Source organism: Rhinoderma darwinii, unplaced genomic scaffold (genome assembly GCF_050947455.1).
Source record: "Rhinoderma darwinii isolate aRhiDar2 unplaced genomic scaffold, aRhiDar2.hap1 Scaffold_2112, whole genome shotgun sequence".
Classification (NCBI taxonomy): Eukaryota; Metazoa; Chordata; class Amphibia; order Anura; family Rhinodermatidae; genus Rhinoderma; species Rhinoderma darwinii.
In genome coordinates, this window is record NW_027462451.1 from 38,493 (window position 1) to 52,500 (window position 14,008).

A 14,008-nucleotide genomic window follows, 5' to 3' on the forward strand; every position below is an offset into this window, starting at 1 on the left:
CCGTAAGTCCTAGACGCTCGCTCTTGGCTGCATTCGATTCAGCTCGTGGCAGCCAGTCTAAAAAACACTATCTTGGACTTCTCTGCATGTTTCCCAGGCGAGCAATTGGCAGCATGTTCAGAACCATGTTTCTGTGAATAACTCCTGAACCGTAAGTCCTAGACGCTCGCTCTTGGCTGCATTCGATTCAGCTCGTGGCAGCCAGTCTAAAAAACACTATCTTGGACTTCTCTGCATGTTTCCCAGGCGAGCAATTGGCAGCATGTTCAGAACCATGTTTCTGTGAATAACTCCTGAACCGTAAGTCACAGACGCTCGCTCTTGGCTGCATTCGATTCAGCTCGTGGCAGCCAGTCTAAAAAACACTATCTTGGACTCCTCTGCATGTTCCTAAGGCAAATGTTTCTAAAGCTAATTCTTGAACCGTAAGTCCTAGACGCTCGATCTTGGCGGCATTCGTCTCAGCGCCTGGCAATTAGTATAGGAGCACTGTGTTTGACTTCTCTGGATGTTTCCCAGGCGAGTTATTGACAAGTAAATCCTAGACGCTCGATCTTGGTTATTTTCGCTTTCGCGGCTGGCAGTAAAAGAACCATGTTTCTGTGAATAACTCCTGAACCGTAAGTCCTAGACGCTCGCTCTTGGCTGCATTCGATTCAGCTCGTGGCAGCCAGTCTAAAAAACACTATCTTGGACTTCTCTGCATGTTTCCCAGGCGAGCAATTGGCAGCATGTTCAGAACCATGTTTCTGTGAATAACTCCTGAACCGTAAGTCCTAGACGCTCGCTCTTGGCTGCATTCGATTCAGCTCGTGGCAGCCAGTCTAAAAAACACTATCTTGGACTTCTCTGCATGTTTCCCAGGCGAGAAATTGGCAGCATGTTCAGAACCATGTTTCTGTGAATAACTCCTGAACCGTAAGTCCTAGACGCTCGATCTTGGCGGCATTCGTCTCAGCGCCTGGCAATTAGTATAGGAGCACTGTGTTTGACTTCTCTGGATGTTTCCCAGGCGAGTTATTGACAAGTAAATCCTAGACGCTCGATCTTGGTTATTTTCGCTTTCGCGGCTGGCAGTAAAAGAACCATGTTTCTGTGAATAACTCCTGAACCGTAAGTCCTAGACGCTCGCTCTTGGCTGCATTCGATTCAGCTCGTGGCAGCCAGTCTAAAAAACACTATCTTGGACTTCTCTGCATGTTTCCCAGGCGAGCAATTGGCAGCATGTTCAGAACCATGTTTCTGTGAATAACTCCTGAACCGTAAGTCCTAGACGCTCGCTCTTGGCTGCATTCGATTCAGCTCGTGGCAGCCAGTCTAAAAAACACTATCTTGGACTTCTCTGCATGTTTCCCAGGCGAGCAATTGGCAGCATGTTCAGAACCATGTTTCTGTGAATAACTCCTGAACCGTAAGTCACAGACGCTCGCTCTTGGCTGCATTCGATTCAGCTCGTGGCAGCCAGTCTAAAAAACACTATCTTGGACTCCTCTGCATGTTCCTAAGGCAAATGTTTCTAAAGCTAATTCTTGAACCGTAAGTCCTAGACGCTCGATCTTGGCGGCATTCGTCTCAGCGCCTGGCAATTAGTATAGGAGCACTGTGTTTGACTTCTCTGGATGTTTCCCAGGCGAGTTATTGACAAGTAAATCCTAGACGCTCGATCTTGGTTATTTTCGCTTTCGCGGCTGGCAGTAAAAGAACCATGTTTCTGTGAATAACTCCTGAACCGTAAGTCCTAGACGCTCGCTCTTGGCTGCATTCGATTCAGCTCGTGGCAGCCAGTCTAAAAAACACTATCTTGGACTTCTCTGCATGTTTCCCAGGCGAGCAATTGGCAGCATGTTCAGAACCATGTTTCTGTGAATAACTCCTGAACCGTAAGTCCTAGACGCTCGCTCTTGGCTGCATTCGATTCAGCTCGTGGCAGCCAGTCTAAAAAACACTATCTTGGACTTCTCTGCATGTTTCCCAGGCGAGCAATTGGCAGCATGTTCAGAACCATGTTTCTGTGAATAACTCCTGAACCGTAAGTCACAGACGCTCGCTCTTGGCTGCATTCGATTCAGCTCGTGGCAGCCAGTCTAAAAAACACTATCTTGGACTCCTCTGCATGTTCCTAAGGCAAATGTTTCTAAAGCTAATTCTTGAACCGTAAGTCCTAGACGCTCGATCTTGGCGGCATTCGTCTCAGCGCCTGGCAATTAGTATAGGAGCACTGTGTTTGACTTCTCTGGATGTTTCCCAGGCGAGTTATTGACAAGTAAATCCTAGACGCTCGATCTTGGTTATTTTCGCTTTCGCGGCTGGCAGTAAAAGAACCATGTTTCTGTGAATAACTCCTGAACCGTAAGTCCTAGACGCTCGCTCTTGGCTGCATTCGATTCAGCTCGTGGCAGCCAGTCTAAAAAACACTATCTTGGACTTCTCTGCATGTTTCCCAGGCGAGCAATTGGCAGCATGTTCAGAACCATGTTTCTGTGAATAACTCCTGAACCGTAAGTCCTAGACGCTCGCTCTTGGCTGCATTCGATTCAGCTCGTGGCAGCCAGTCTAAAAAACACTATCTTGGACTTCTCTGCATGTTCCTAAGGCAAATGTTTCTAAAGCTAATTCTTGAACCGTAAGTCCTAGACGCTCGATCTTGGCGGCATTCGTCTCAGCGCCTGGCAATTAGTATAGGAGCACTGTGTTTGACTTCTCTGGATGTTTCCCAGGCGAGTTATTGACAAGTAAATCCTAGACGCTCGATCTTGGTTATTTTCGCTTTCGCGGCTGGCAGTAAAAGAACCATGTTTCTGTGAATAACTCCTGAACCGTAAGTCCTAGACGCTCGCTCTTGGCTGCATTCGATTCAGCTCGTGGCAGCCAGTCTAAAAAACACTATCTTGGACTTCTCTGCATGTTTCCCAGGCGAGCAATTGGCAGCATGTTCAGAACCATGTTTCTGTGAATAACTCCTGAACCGTAAGTCCTAGACGCTCGCTCTTGGCTGCATTCGATTCAGCTCGTGGCAGCCAGTCTAAAAAACACTATCTTGGACTTCTCTGCATGTTTCCCAGGCGAGCAATTGGCAGCATGTTCAGAACCATGTTTCTGTGAATAACTCCTGAACCGTAAGTCCTAGACGCTCGCTCTTGGCTGCATTCGATTCAGCTCGTGGCAGCCAGTCTAAAAAACACTATCTTGGACTTCTCTGCATGTTTCCCAGGCGAGCAATTGGCAGCATGTTCAGAACCATGTTTCTGTGAATAACTCCTGAACCGTAAGTCACAGACGCTCGCTCTTTGCTGCTTTCGATTCAGCTCGTGGCAGCCAGTCTAAAAAACACTATCTTGGACTTCTCTGCATGTTCCTAAGGCAAATGTTTCTAAAGCTAATTCTTGAACCGTAAGTCCTAGACGCTCGATCTTGGCGGCATTCGTCTCAGCGCCTGGCAATTAGTATAGGAGCACTGTGTTTGACTTCTCTGGATGTTTCCCAGGCGAGTTATTGACAAGTAAATCCTAGACGCTCGATCTTGGTTATTTTCGCTTTCGCGGCTGGCAGTAAAAGAACCATGTTTCTGTGAATAACTCCTGAACCGTAAGTCCTAGACGCTCGCTCTTGGCTGCATTCGATTCAGCTCGTGGCAGCCAGTCTAAAAAACACTATCTTGGACTTCTCTGCATGTTTCCCAGGCGAGAAATTGGCAGCATGTTCAGAACCATGTTTCTGTGAATAACTCCTGAACCGTAAGTCCTAGACGCTCGATCTTGGCGGCATTCGTCTCAGCGCCTGGCAATTAGTATATGAGCACTGTGTTTGACTTCTCTGGATGTTTCCCAGGCGAGTTATTGACAAGTAAATCCTAGACGCTCGATCTTGGTTATTTTCGCTTTCGCGGCTGGCAGTAAAAGAACCATGTTTCTGTGAATAACTCCTGAACCGTAAGTCCTAGACGCTCGCTCTTGGCTGCATTCGATTCAGCTCGTGGCAGCCAGTCTAAAAAACACTATCTTGGACTTCTCTGCATGTTTCCCAGGCGAGCAATTGGCAGCATGTTCAGAACCATGTTTCTGTGAATAACTCCTGAACCGTAAGTCCTAGACGCTCGCTCTTGGCTGCATTCGATTCAGCTCGTGGCAGCCAGTCTAAAAAACACTATCTTGGACTTCTCTGCATGTTTCCCAGGCGAGAAATTGGCAGCATGTTCAGAACCATGTTTCTGTGAATAACTCCTGAACCGTAAGTCCTAGACGCTCGCTCTTGGCTGCATTCGATTCAGCTCGTGGCAGCCAGTCTAAAAAACACTATCTTGGACTTCTCTGCATGTTTCCCAGGCGAGAAATTGGCAGCATGTTCAGAACCATGTTTCTGTGAATAACTCCTGAACCGTAAGTCCTAGACGCTCGATCTTGGCGGCATTCGTCTCAGCGCCTGGCAATTAGTATAGGAGCACTGTGTTTGACTTCTCTGGATGTTTCCCAGGCGAGTTATTGACAAGTAAATCCTAGACGCTCGATCTTGGTTATTTTCGCTTTCGCGGCTGGCAGTAAAAGAACCATGTTTCTGTGAATAACTCCTGAACCGTAAGTCCTAGACGCTCGCTCTTGGCTGCATTCGATTCAGCTCGTGGCAGCCAGTCTAAAAAACACTATCTTGGACTTCTCTGCATGTTTCCCAGGCGAGAAATTGGCAGCATGTTCAGAACCATGTTTCTGTGAATAACTCCTGAACCGTAAGTCCTAGACGCTCGCTCTTGGCTGCATTCGATTCAGCTCGTGGCAGCCAGTCTAAAAAACACTATCTTGGACTTCTCTGCATGTTTCCCAGGCGAGCAATTGGCAGCATGTTCAGAACCATGTTTCTGTGAATAACTCCTGAACCGTAAGTCCTAGACGCTCGCTCTTGGCTGCATTCGATTCAGCTCGTGGCAGCCAGTCTAAAAAACACTATCTTGGACTTCTCTGCATGTTTCCCAGGCGAGCAATTGGCAGCATGTTCAGAACCATGTTTCTGTGAATAACTCCTGAACCGTAAGTCCTAGACGCTCGCTCTTGGCTGCATTCGATTCAGCTCGTGGCAGCCAGTCTAAAAAACACTATCTTGGACTTCTCTGCATGTTTCCCAGGCGAGCAATTGGCAGCATGTTCAGAACCATGTTTCTGTGAATAACTCCTGAACCGTAAGTCCTAGACGCTCGCTCTTGGCTGCATTCGATTCAGCTCGTGGCAGCCAGTCTAAAAAACACTATCTTGGACTTCTCTGCATGTTTCCCAGACGAGAAATTGGCAGCATGTTCAGAACCATGTTTCTGTGAATAACTCCTGAACCGTAAGTCCTAGACGCTCGCTCTTGGCTGCATTCGATTCAGCTCGTGGCAGCCAGTCTAAAAAACACTATCTTGGACTTCTCTGCATGTTTCCCAGGCGAGCAATTGGCAGCATGTTCAGAACCATGTTTCTGTGAATAACTCCTGAACCGTAAGTCCTAGACGCTCGCTCTTGGCTGCATTCGATTCAGCTCGTGGCAGCCAGTCTAAAAAACACTATCTTGGACTTCTCTGCATGTTTCCCAGGCGAGAAATTGGCAGCATGTTCAGAACCATGTTTCTGTGAATAACTCCTGAACCGTAAGTCCTAGACGCTCGATCTTGGCGGCATTCGTCTCAGCGCCTGGCAATTAGTATAGGAGCACTGTGTTTGACTTCTCTGGATGTTTCCCAGGCGAGTTATTGACAAGTAAATCCTAGACGCTCGATCTTGGTTATTTTCGCTTTCGCGGCTGGCAGTAAAAGAACCATGTTTCTGTGAATAACTCCTGAACCGTAAGTCCTAGACGCTCGCTCTTGGCTGCATTCGATTCAGCTCGTGGCAGCCAGTCTAAAAAACACTATCTTGGACTTCTCTGCATGTTTCCCAGGCGAGAAATTGGCAGCATGTTCAGAACCATGTTTCTGTGAATAACTCCTGAACCGTAAGTCCTAGACGCTCGATCTTGGCGGCATTCGTCTCAGCGCCTGGCAATTAGTATAGGAGCACTGTGTTTGACTTCTCTGGATGTTTCCCAGGCGAGTTATTGACAAGTAAATCCTAGACGCTCGATCTTGGTTATTTTCGCTTTCGCGGCTGGCAGTAAAAGAACCATGTTTCTGTGAATAACTCCTGAACCGTAAGTCCTAGACGCTCGCTCTTGGCTGCATTCGATTCAGCTCGTGGCAGCCAGTCTAAAAAACACTATCTTGGACTTCTCTGCATGTTTCCCAGGCGAGAAATTGGCAGCATGTTCAGAACCATGTTTCTGTGAATAACTCCTGAACCGTAAGTCCTAGACGCTCGCTCTTGGCTGCATTCGATTCAGCTCGTGGCAGCCAGTCTAAAAAACACTATCTTGGACTTCTCTGCATGTTTCCCAGGCGAGAAATTGGCAGCATGTTCAGAACCATGTTTCTGTGAATAACTCCTGAACCGTAAGTCCTAGACGCTCGCTCTTGGCTGCATTCGATTCAGCTCGTGGCAGCCAGTCTAAAAAACACTATCTTGGACTTCTCTGCATGTTTCCCAGGCGAGAAATTGGCAGCATGTTCAGAACCATGTTTCTGTGAATAACTCCTGAACCGTAAGTCCTAGACGCTCGCTCTTGGCTGCATTCGATTCAGCTCGTGGCAGCCAGTCTAAAAAACACTATCTTGGACTTCTCTGCATGTTTCCCAGGCGAGCAATTGGCAGCATGTTCAGAACCATGTTTCTGTGAATAACTCCTGAACCGTAAGTCCTAGACGCTCGCTCTTGGCTGCATTCGATTCAGCTCGTGGCAGCCAGTCTAAAAAACACTATCTTGGACTTCTCTGCATGTTTCCCAGGCGAGCAATTGGCAGCATGTTCAGAACCATGTTTCTGTGAATAACTCCTGAACCGTAAGTCCTAGACGCTCGCTCTTGGCTGCATTCGATTCAGCTCGTGGCAGCCAGTCTAAAAAACACTATCTTGGACTTCTCTGCATGTTTCCCAGGCGAGCAATTGGCAGCATGTTCAGAACCATGTTTCTGTGAATAACTCCTGAACCGTAAGTCCTAGACGCTCGCTCTTGGCTGCATTCGATTCAGCTCGTGGCAGCCAGTCTAAAAAACACTATCTTGGACTTCTCTGCATGTTTCCCAGGCGAGCAATTGGCAGCATGTTCAGAACCATGTTTCTGTGAATAACTCCTGAACCGTAAGTCACAGACGCTCGCTCTTGGCTGCATTCGATTCAGCTCGTGGCAGCCAGTCTAAAAAACACTATCTTGGACTCCTCTGCATGTTCCTAAGGCAAATGTTTCTAAAGCTAATTCTTGAACCGTAAGTCCTAGACGCTCGATCTTGGCGGCATTCGTCTCAGCGCCTGGCAATTAGTATAGGAGCACTGTGTTTGACTTCTCTGGATGTTTCCCAGGCGAGTTATTGACAAGTAAATCCTAGACGCTCGATCTTGGTTATTTTCGCTTTCGCGGCTGGCAGTAAAAGAACCATGTTTCTGTGAATAACTCCTGAACCGTAAGTCCTAGACGCTCGCTCTTGGCTGCATTCGATTCAGCTCGTGGCAGCCAGTCTAAAAAACACTATCTTGGACTTCTCTGCATGTTTCCCAGGCGAGCAATTGGCAGCATGTTCAGAACCATGTTTCTGTGAATAACTCCTGAACCGTAAGTCCTAGACGCTCGCTCTTGGCTGCATTCGATTCAGCTCGTGGCAGCCAGTCTAAAAAACACTATCTTGGACTTCTCTGCATGTTTCCCAGGCGAGAAATTGGCAGCATGTTCAGAACCATGTTTCTGTGAATAACTCCTGAACCGTAAGTCCTAGACGCTCGATCTTGGCGGCATTCGTCTCAGCGCCTGGCAATTAGTATAGGAGCACTGTGTTTGACTTCTCTGGATGTTTCCCAGGCGAGTTATTGACAAGTAAATCCTAGACGCTCGATCTTGGTTATTTTCGCTTTCGCGGCTGGCAGTAAAAGAACCATGTTTCTGTGAATAACTCCTGAACCGTAAGTCCTAGACGCTCGCTCTTGGCTGCATTCGATTCAGCTCGTGGCAGCCAGTCTAAAAAACACTATCTTGGACTTCTCTGCATGTTTCCCAGGCGAGAAATTGGCAGCATGTTCAGAACCATGTTTCTGTGAATAACTCCTGAACCGTAAGTCCTAGACGCTCGATCTTGGCGGCATTCGTCTCAGCGCCTGGCAATTAGTATAGGAGCACTGTGTTTGACTTCTCTGGATGTTTCCCAGGCGAGTTATTGACAAGTAAATCCTAGACGCTCGATCTTGGTTATTTTCGCTTTCGCGGCTGGCAGTAAAAGAACCATGTTTCTGTGAATAACTCCTGAACCGTAAGTCCTAGACGCTCGCTCTTGGCTGCATTCGATTCAGCTCGTGGCAGCCAGTCTAAAAAACACTATCTTGGACTTCTCTGCATGTTTCCCAGGCGAGAAATTGGCAGCATGTTCAGAACCATGTTTCTGTGAATAACTCCTGAACCGTAAGTCCTAGACGCTCGCTCTTGGCTGCATTCGATTCAGCTCGTGGCAGCCAGTCTAAAAAACACTATCTTGGACTTCTCTGCATGTTTCCCAGGCGAGAAATTGGCAGCATGTTCAGAACCATGTTTCTGTGAATAACTCCTGAACCGTAAGTCCTAGACGCTCGCTCTTGGCTGCATTCGATTCAGCTCGTGGCAGCCAGTCTAAAAAACACTATCTTGGACTTCTCTGCATGTTTCCCAGGCGAGAAATTGGCAGCATGTTCAGAACCATGTTTCTGTGAATAACTCCTGAACCGTAAGTCCTAGACGCTCGCTCTTGGCTGCATTCGATTCAGCTCGTGGCAGCCAGTCTAAAAAACACTATCTTGGACTTCTCTGCATGTTTCCCAGGCGAGCAATTGGCAGCATGTTCAGAACCATGTTTCTGTGAATAACTCCTGAACCGTAAGTCCTAGACGCTCGCTCTTGGCTGCATTCGATTCAGCTCGTGGCAGCCAGTCTAAAAAACACTATCTTGGACTTCTCTGCATGTTTCCCAGGCGAGCAATTGGCAGCATGTTCAGAACCATGTTTCTGTGAATAACTCCTGAACCGTAAGTCCTAGACGCTCGCTCTTGGCTGCATTCGATTCAGCTCGTGGCAGCCAGTCTAAAAAACACTATCTTGGACTTCTCTGCATGTTTCCCAGGCGAGCAATTGGCAGCATGTTCAGAACCATGTTTCTGTGAATAACTCCTGAACCGTAAGTCCTAGACGCTCGCTCTTGGCTGCATTCGATTCAGCTCGTGGCAGCCAGTCTAAAAAACACTATCTTGGACTTCTCTGCATGTTTCCCAGGCGAGCAATTGGCAGCATGTTCAGAACCATGTTTCTGTGAATAACTCCTGAACCGTAAGTCACAGACGCTCGCTCTTGGCTGCATTCGATTCAGCTCGTGGCAGCCAGTCTAAAAAACACTATCTTGGACTCCTCTGCATGTTCCTAAGGCAAATGTTTCTAAAGCTAATTCTTGAACCGTAAGTCCTAGACGCTCGATCTTGGCGGCATTCGTCTCAGCGCCTGGCAATTAGTATAGGAGCACTGTGTTTGACTTCTCTGGATGTTTCCCAGGCGAGTTATTGACAAGTAAATCCTAGACGCTCGATCTTGGTTATTTTCGCTTTCGCGGCTGGCAGTAAAAGAACCATGTTTCTGTGAATAACTCCTGAACCGTAAGTCCTAGACGCTCGCTCTTGGCTGCATTCGATTCAGCTCGTGGCAGCCAGTCTAAAAAACACTATCTTGGACTTCTCTGCATGTTTCCCAGGCGAGCAATTGGCAGCATGTTCAGAACCATGTTTCTGTGAATAACTCCTGAACCGTAAGTCCTAGACGCTCGCTCTTGGCTGCATTCGATTCAGCTCGTGGCAGCCAGTCTAAAAAACACTATCTTGGACTTCTCTGCATGTTCCTAAGGCAAATGTTTCTAAAGCTAATTCTTGAACCGTAAGTCCTAGACGCTCGATCTTGGCGGCATTCGTCTCAGCGCCTGGCAATTAGTATAGGAGCACTGTGTTTGACTTCTCTGGATGTTTCCCAGGCGAGTTATTGACAAGTAAATCCTAGACGCTCGATCTTGGTTATTTTCGCTTTCGCGGCTGGCAGTAAAAGAACCATGTTTCTGTGAATAACTCCTGAACCGTAAGTCCTAGACGCTCGCTCTTGGCTGCATTCGATTCAGCTCGTGGCAGCCAGTCTAAAAAACACTATCTTGGACTTCTCTGCATGTTTCCCAGGCGAGCAATTGGCAGCATGTTCAGAACCATGTTTCTGTGAATAACTCCTGAACCGTAAGTCCTAGACGCTCGCTCTTGGCTGCATTCGATTCAGCTCGTGGCAGCCAGTCTAAAAAACACTATCTTGGACTTCTCTGCATGTTTCCCAGGCGAGCAATTGGCAGCATGTTCAGAACCATGTTTCTGTGAATAACTCCTGAACCGTAAGTCCTAGACGCTCGCTCTTGGCTGCATTCGATTCAGCTCGTGGCAGCCAGTCTAAAAAACACTATCTTGGACTTCTCTGCATGTTTCCCAGGCGAGCAATTGGCAGCATGTTCAGAACCATGTTTCTGTGAATAACTCCTGAACCGTAAGTCACAGACGCTCGCTCTTGGCTGCTTTCGATTCAGCTCGTGGCAGCCAGTCTAAAAAACACTATCTTGGACTTCTCTGCATGTTCCTAAGGCAAATGTTTCTAAAGCTAATTCTTGAACCGTAAGTCCTAGACGCTCGATCTTGGCGGCATTCGTCTCAGCGCCTGGCAATTAGTATAGGAGCACTGTGTTTGACTTCTCTGGATGTTTCCCAGGCGAGTTATTGACAAGTAAATCCTAGACGCTCGATCTTGGTTATTTTCGCTTTCGCGGCTGGCAGTAAAAGAACCATGTTTCTGTGAATAACTCCTGAACCGTAAGTCCTAGACGCTCGCTCTTGGCTGCATTCGATTCAGCTCGTGGCAGCCAGTCTAAAAAACACTATCTTGGACTTCTCTGCATGTTTCCCAGGCGAGAAATTGGCAGCATGTTCAGAACCATGTTTCTGTGAATAACTCCTGAACCGTAAGTCCTAGACGCTCGCTCTTGGCTGCATTCGATTCAGCTCGTGGCAGCCAGTCTAAAAAACACTATCTTGGACTTCTCTGCATGTTTCCCAGGCGAGAAATTGGCAGCATGTTCAGAACCATGTTTCTGTGAATAACTCCTGAACCGTAAGTCCTAGACGCTCGATCTTGGCGGCATTCGTCTCAGCGCCTGGCAATTAGTATAGGAGCACTGTGTTTGACTTCTCTGGATGTTTCCCAGGCGAGTTATTGACAAGTAAATCCTAGACGCTCGATCTTGGTTATTTTCGCTTTCGCGGCTGGCAGTAAAAGAACCATGTTTCTGTGAATAACTCCTGAACCGTAAGTCCTAGACGCTCGCTCTTGGCTGCATTCGATTCAGCTCGTGGCAGCCAGTCTAAAAAACACTATCTTGGACTTCTCTGCATGTTTCCCAGGCGAGCAATTGGCAGCATGTTCAGAACCATGTTTCTGTGAATAACTCCTGAACCGTAAGTCCTAGACGCTCGCTCTTGGCTGCATTCGATTCAGCTCGTGGCAGCAGTCTAAAAAACACTATCTTGGACTTCTCTGCATGTTTCCCAGGCGAGCAATTGGCAGCATGTTCAGAACCATGTTTCTGTGAATAACTCCTGAACCGTAAGTCCTAGACGCTCGCTCTTGGCTGCATTCGATTCAGCTCGTGGCAGCCAGTCTAAAAAACACTATCTTGGACTTCTCTGCATGTTTCCCAGGCGAGCAATTGGCAGCATGTTCAGAACCATGTTTCTGTGAATAACTCCTGAACCGTAAGTCCTAGACGCTCGCTCTTGGCTGCATTCGATTCAGCTCGTGGCAGCCAGTCTAAAAAACACTATCTTGGACTTCTCTGCATGTTTCCCAGGCGAGAAATTGGCAGCATGTTCAGAACCATGTTTCTGTGAATAACTCCTGAACCGTAAGTCCTAGACGCTCGCTCTTGGCTGCATTCGATTCAGCTCGTGGCAGCCAGTCTAAAAAACACTATCTTGGACTTCTCTGCATGTTTCCCAGGCGAGAAATTGGCAGCATGTTCAGAACCATGTTTCTGTGAATAACTCCTGAACCGTAAGTCCTAGACGCTCGCTCTTGGCTGCATTCGATTCAGCTCGTGGCAGCCAGTCTAAAAAACACTATCTTGGACTTCTCTGCATGTTTCCCAGGCGAGAAATTGGCAGCATGTTCAGAACCATGTTTCTGTGAATAACTCCTGAACCGTAAGTCCTAGACGCTCGCTCTTGGCTGCATTCGATTCAGCTCGTGGCAGCCAGTCTAAAAAACACTATCTTGGACTTCTCTGCATGTTTCCCAGGCGAGCAATTGGCAGCATGTTCAGAACCATGTTTCTGTGAATAACTCCTGAACCGTAAGTCCTAGACGCTCGCTCTTGGCTGCATTCGATTCAGCTCGTGGCAGCCAGTCTAAAAAACACTATCTTGGACTTCTCTGCATGTTTCCCAGGCGAGAAATTGGCAGCATGTTCAGAACCATGTTTCTGTGAATAACTCCTGAACCGTAAGTCCTAGACGCTCGATCTTGGCGGCATTCGTCTCAGCGCCTGGCAATTAGTATAGGAGCACTGTGTTTGACTTCTCTGGATGTTTCCCAGGCGAGTTATTGACAAGTAAATCCTAGACGCTCGATCTTGGTTATTTTCGCTTTCGCGGCTGGCAGTAAAAGAACCATGTTTCTGTGAATAACTCCTGAACCGTAAGTCCTAGACGCTCGCTCTTGGCTGCATTCGATTCAGCTCGTGGCAGCCAGTCTAAAAAACACTATCTTGGACTTCTCTGCATGTTTCCCAGGCGAGCAATTGGCAGCATGTTCAGAACCATGTTTCTGTGAATAACTCCTGAACCGTAAGTCCTAGACGCTCGCTCTTGGCTGCATTCGATTCAGCTCGTGGCAGCCAGTCTAAAAAACACTATCTTGGACTTCTCTGCATGTTTCCCAGGCGAGAAATTGGCAGCATGTTCAGAACCATGTTTCTGTGAATAACTCCTGAACCGTAAGTCCTAGACGCTCGCTCTTGGCTGCATTCGATTCAGCTCGTGGCAGCCAGTCTAAAAAACACTATCTTGGACTTCTCTGCATGTTTCCCAGGCGAGAAATTGGCAGCATGTTCAGAACCATGTTTCTGTGAATAACTCCTGAACCGTAAGTCCTAGACGCTCGCTCTTGGCTGCATTCGATTCAGCTCGTGGCAGCCAGTCTAAAAACACTATCTTGGACTTCTCTGCATGTTTCCCAGGCGAGAAATTGGCAGCATGTTCAGAACCATGTTTCTGTGAATAACTCCTGAACCGTAAGTCCTAGACGCTCGCTCTTGGCTGCATTCGATTCAGCTCGTGGCAGCCAGTCTAAAAAACACTATCTTGGACTTCTCTGCATGTTTCCCAGGCGAGAATTGGCAGCATGTTCAGAACCATGTTTCTGTGAATAACTCCTGAACCGTAAGTCCTAGACGCTCGCTCTTGGCTGCATTCGATTCAGCTCGTGGCAGCCAGTCTAAAAAACACTATCTTGGACTTCTCTGCATGTTTCCCAGGCGAGAAATTGGCAGCATGTTCAGAACCATGTTTCTGTGAATAAACTCCTGAACCGTAAGTCCTAGACGCTCGATCTTGGCGGCATTCGTCTCAGCGCCTGGCAATTAGTATAGGAGCACTGTGTTTGACTTCTCTGGATGTTTCCCAGGCGAGTTATTGACAAGTAAATCCTAGACGCTCGATCTTGGTTATTTTCGCTTTCGCGGCTGGCAGTAAAAGAACCATGTTTCTGTGAATAACTCCTGAACCGTAAGTCCTAGACGCTCGCTCTTGGCTGCATTCGATTCAGCTCGTGGCAGCCAGTCTAAAAAACACTATCTTGGACTTCTCTGCATGTT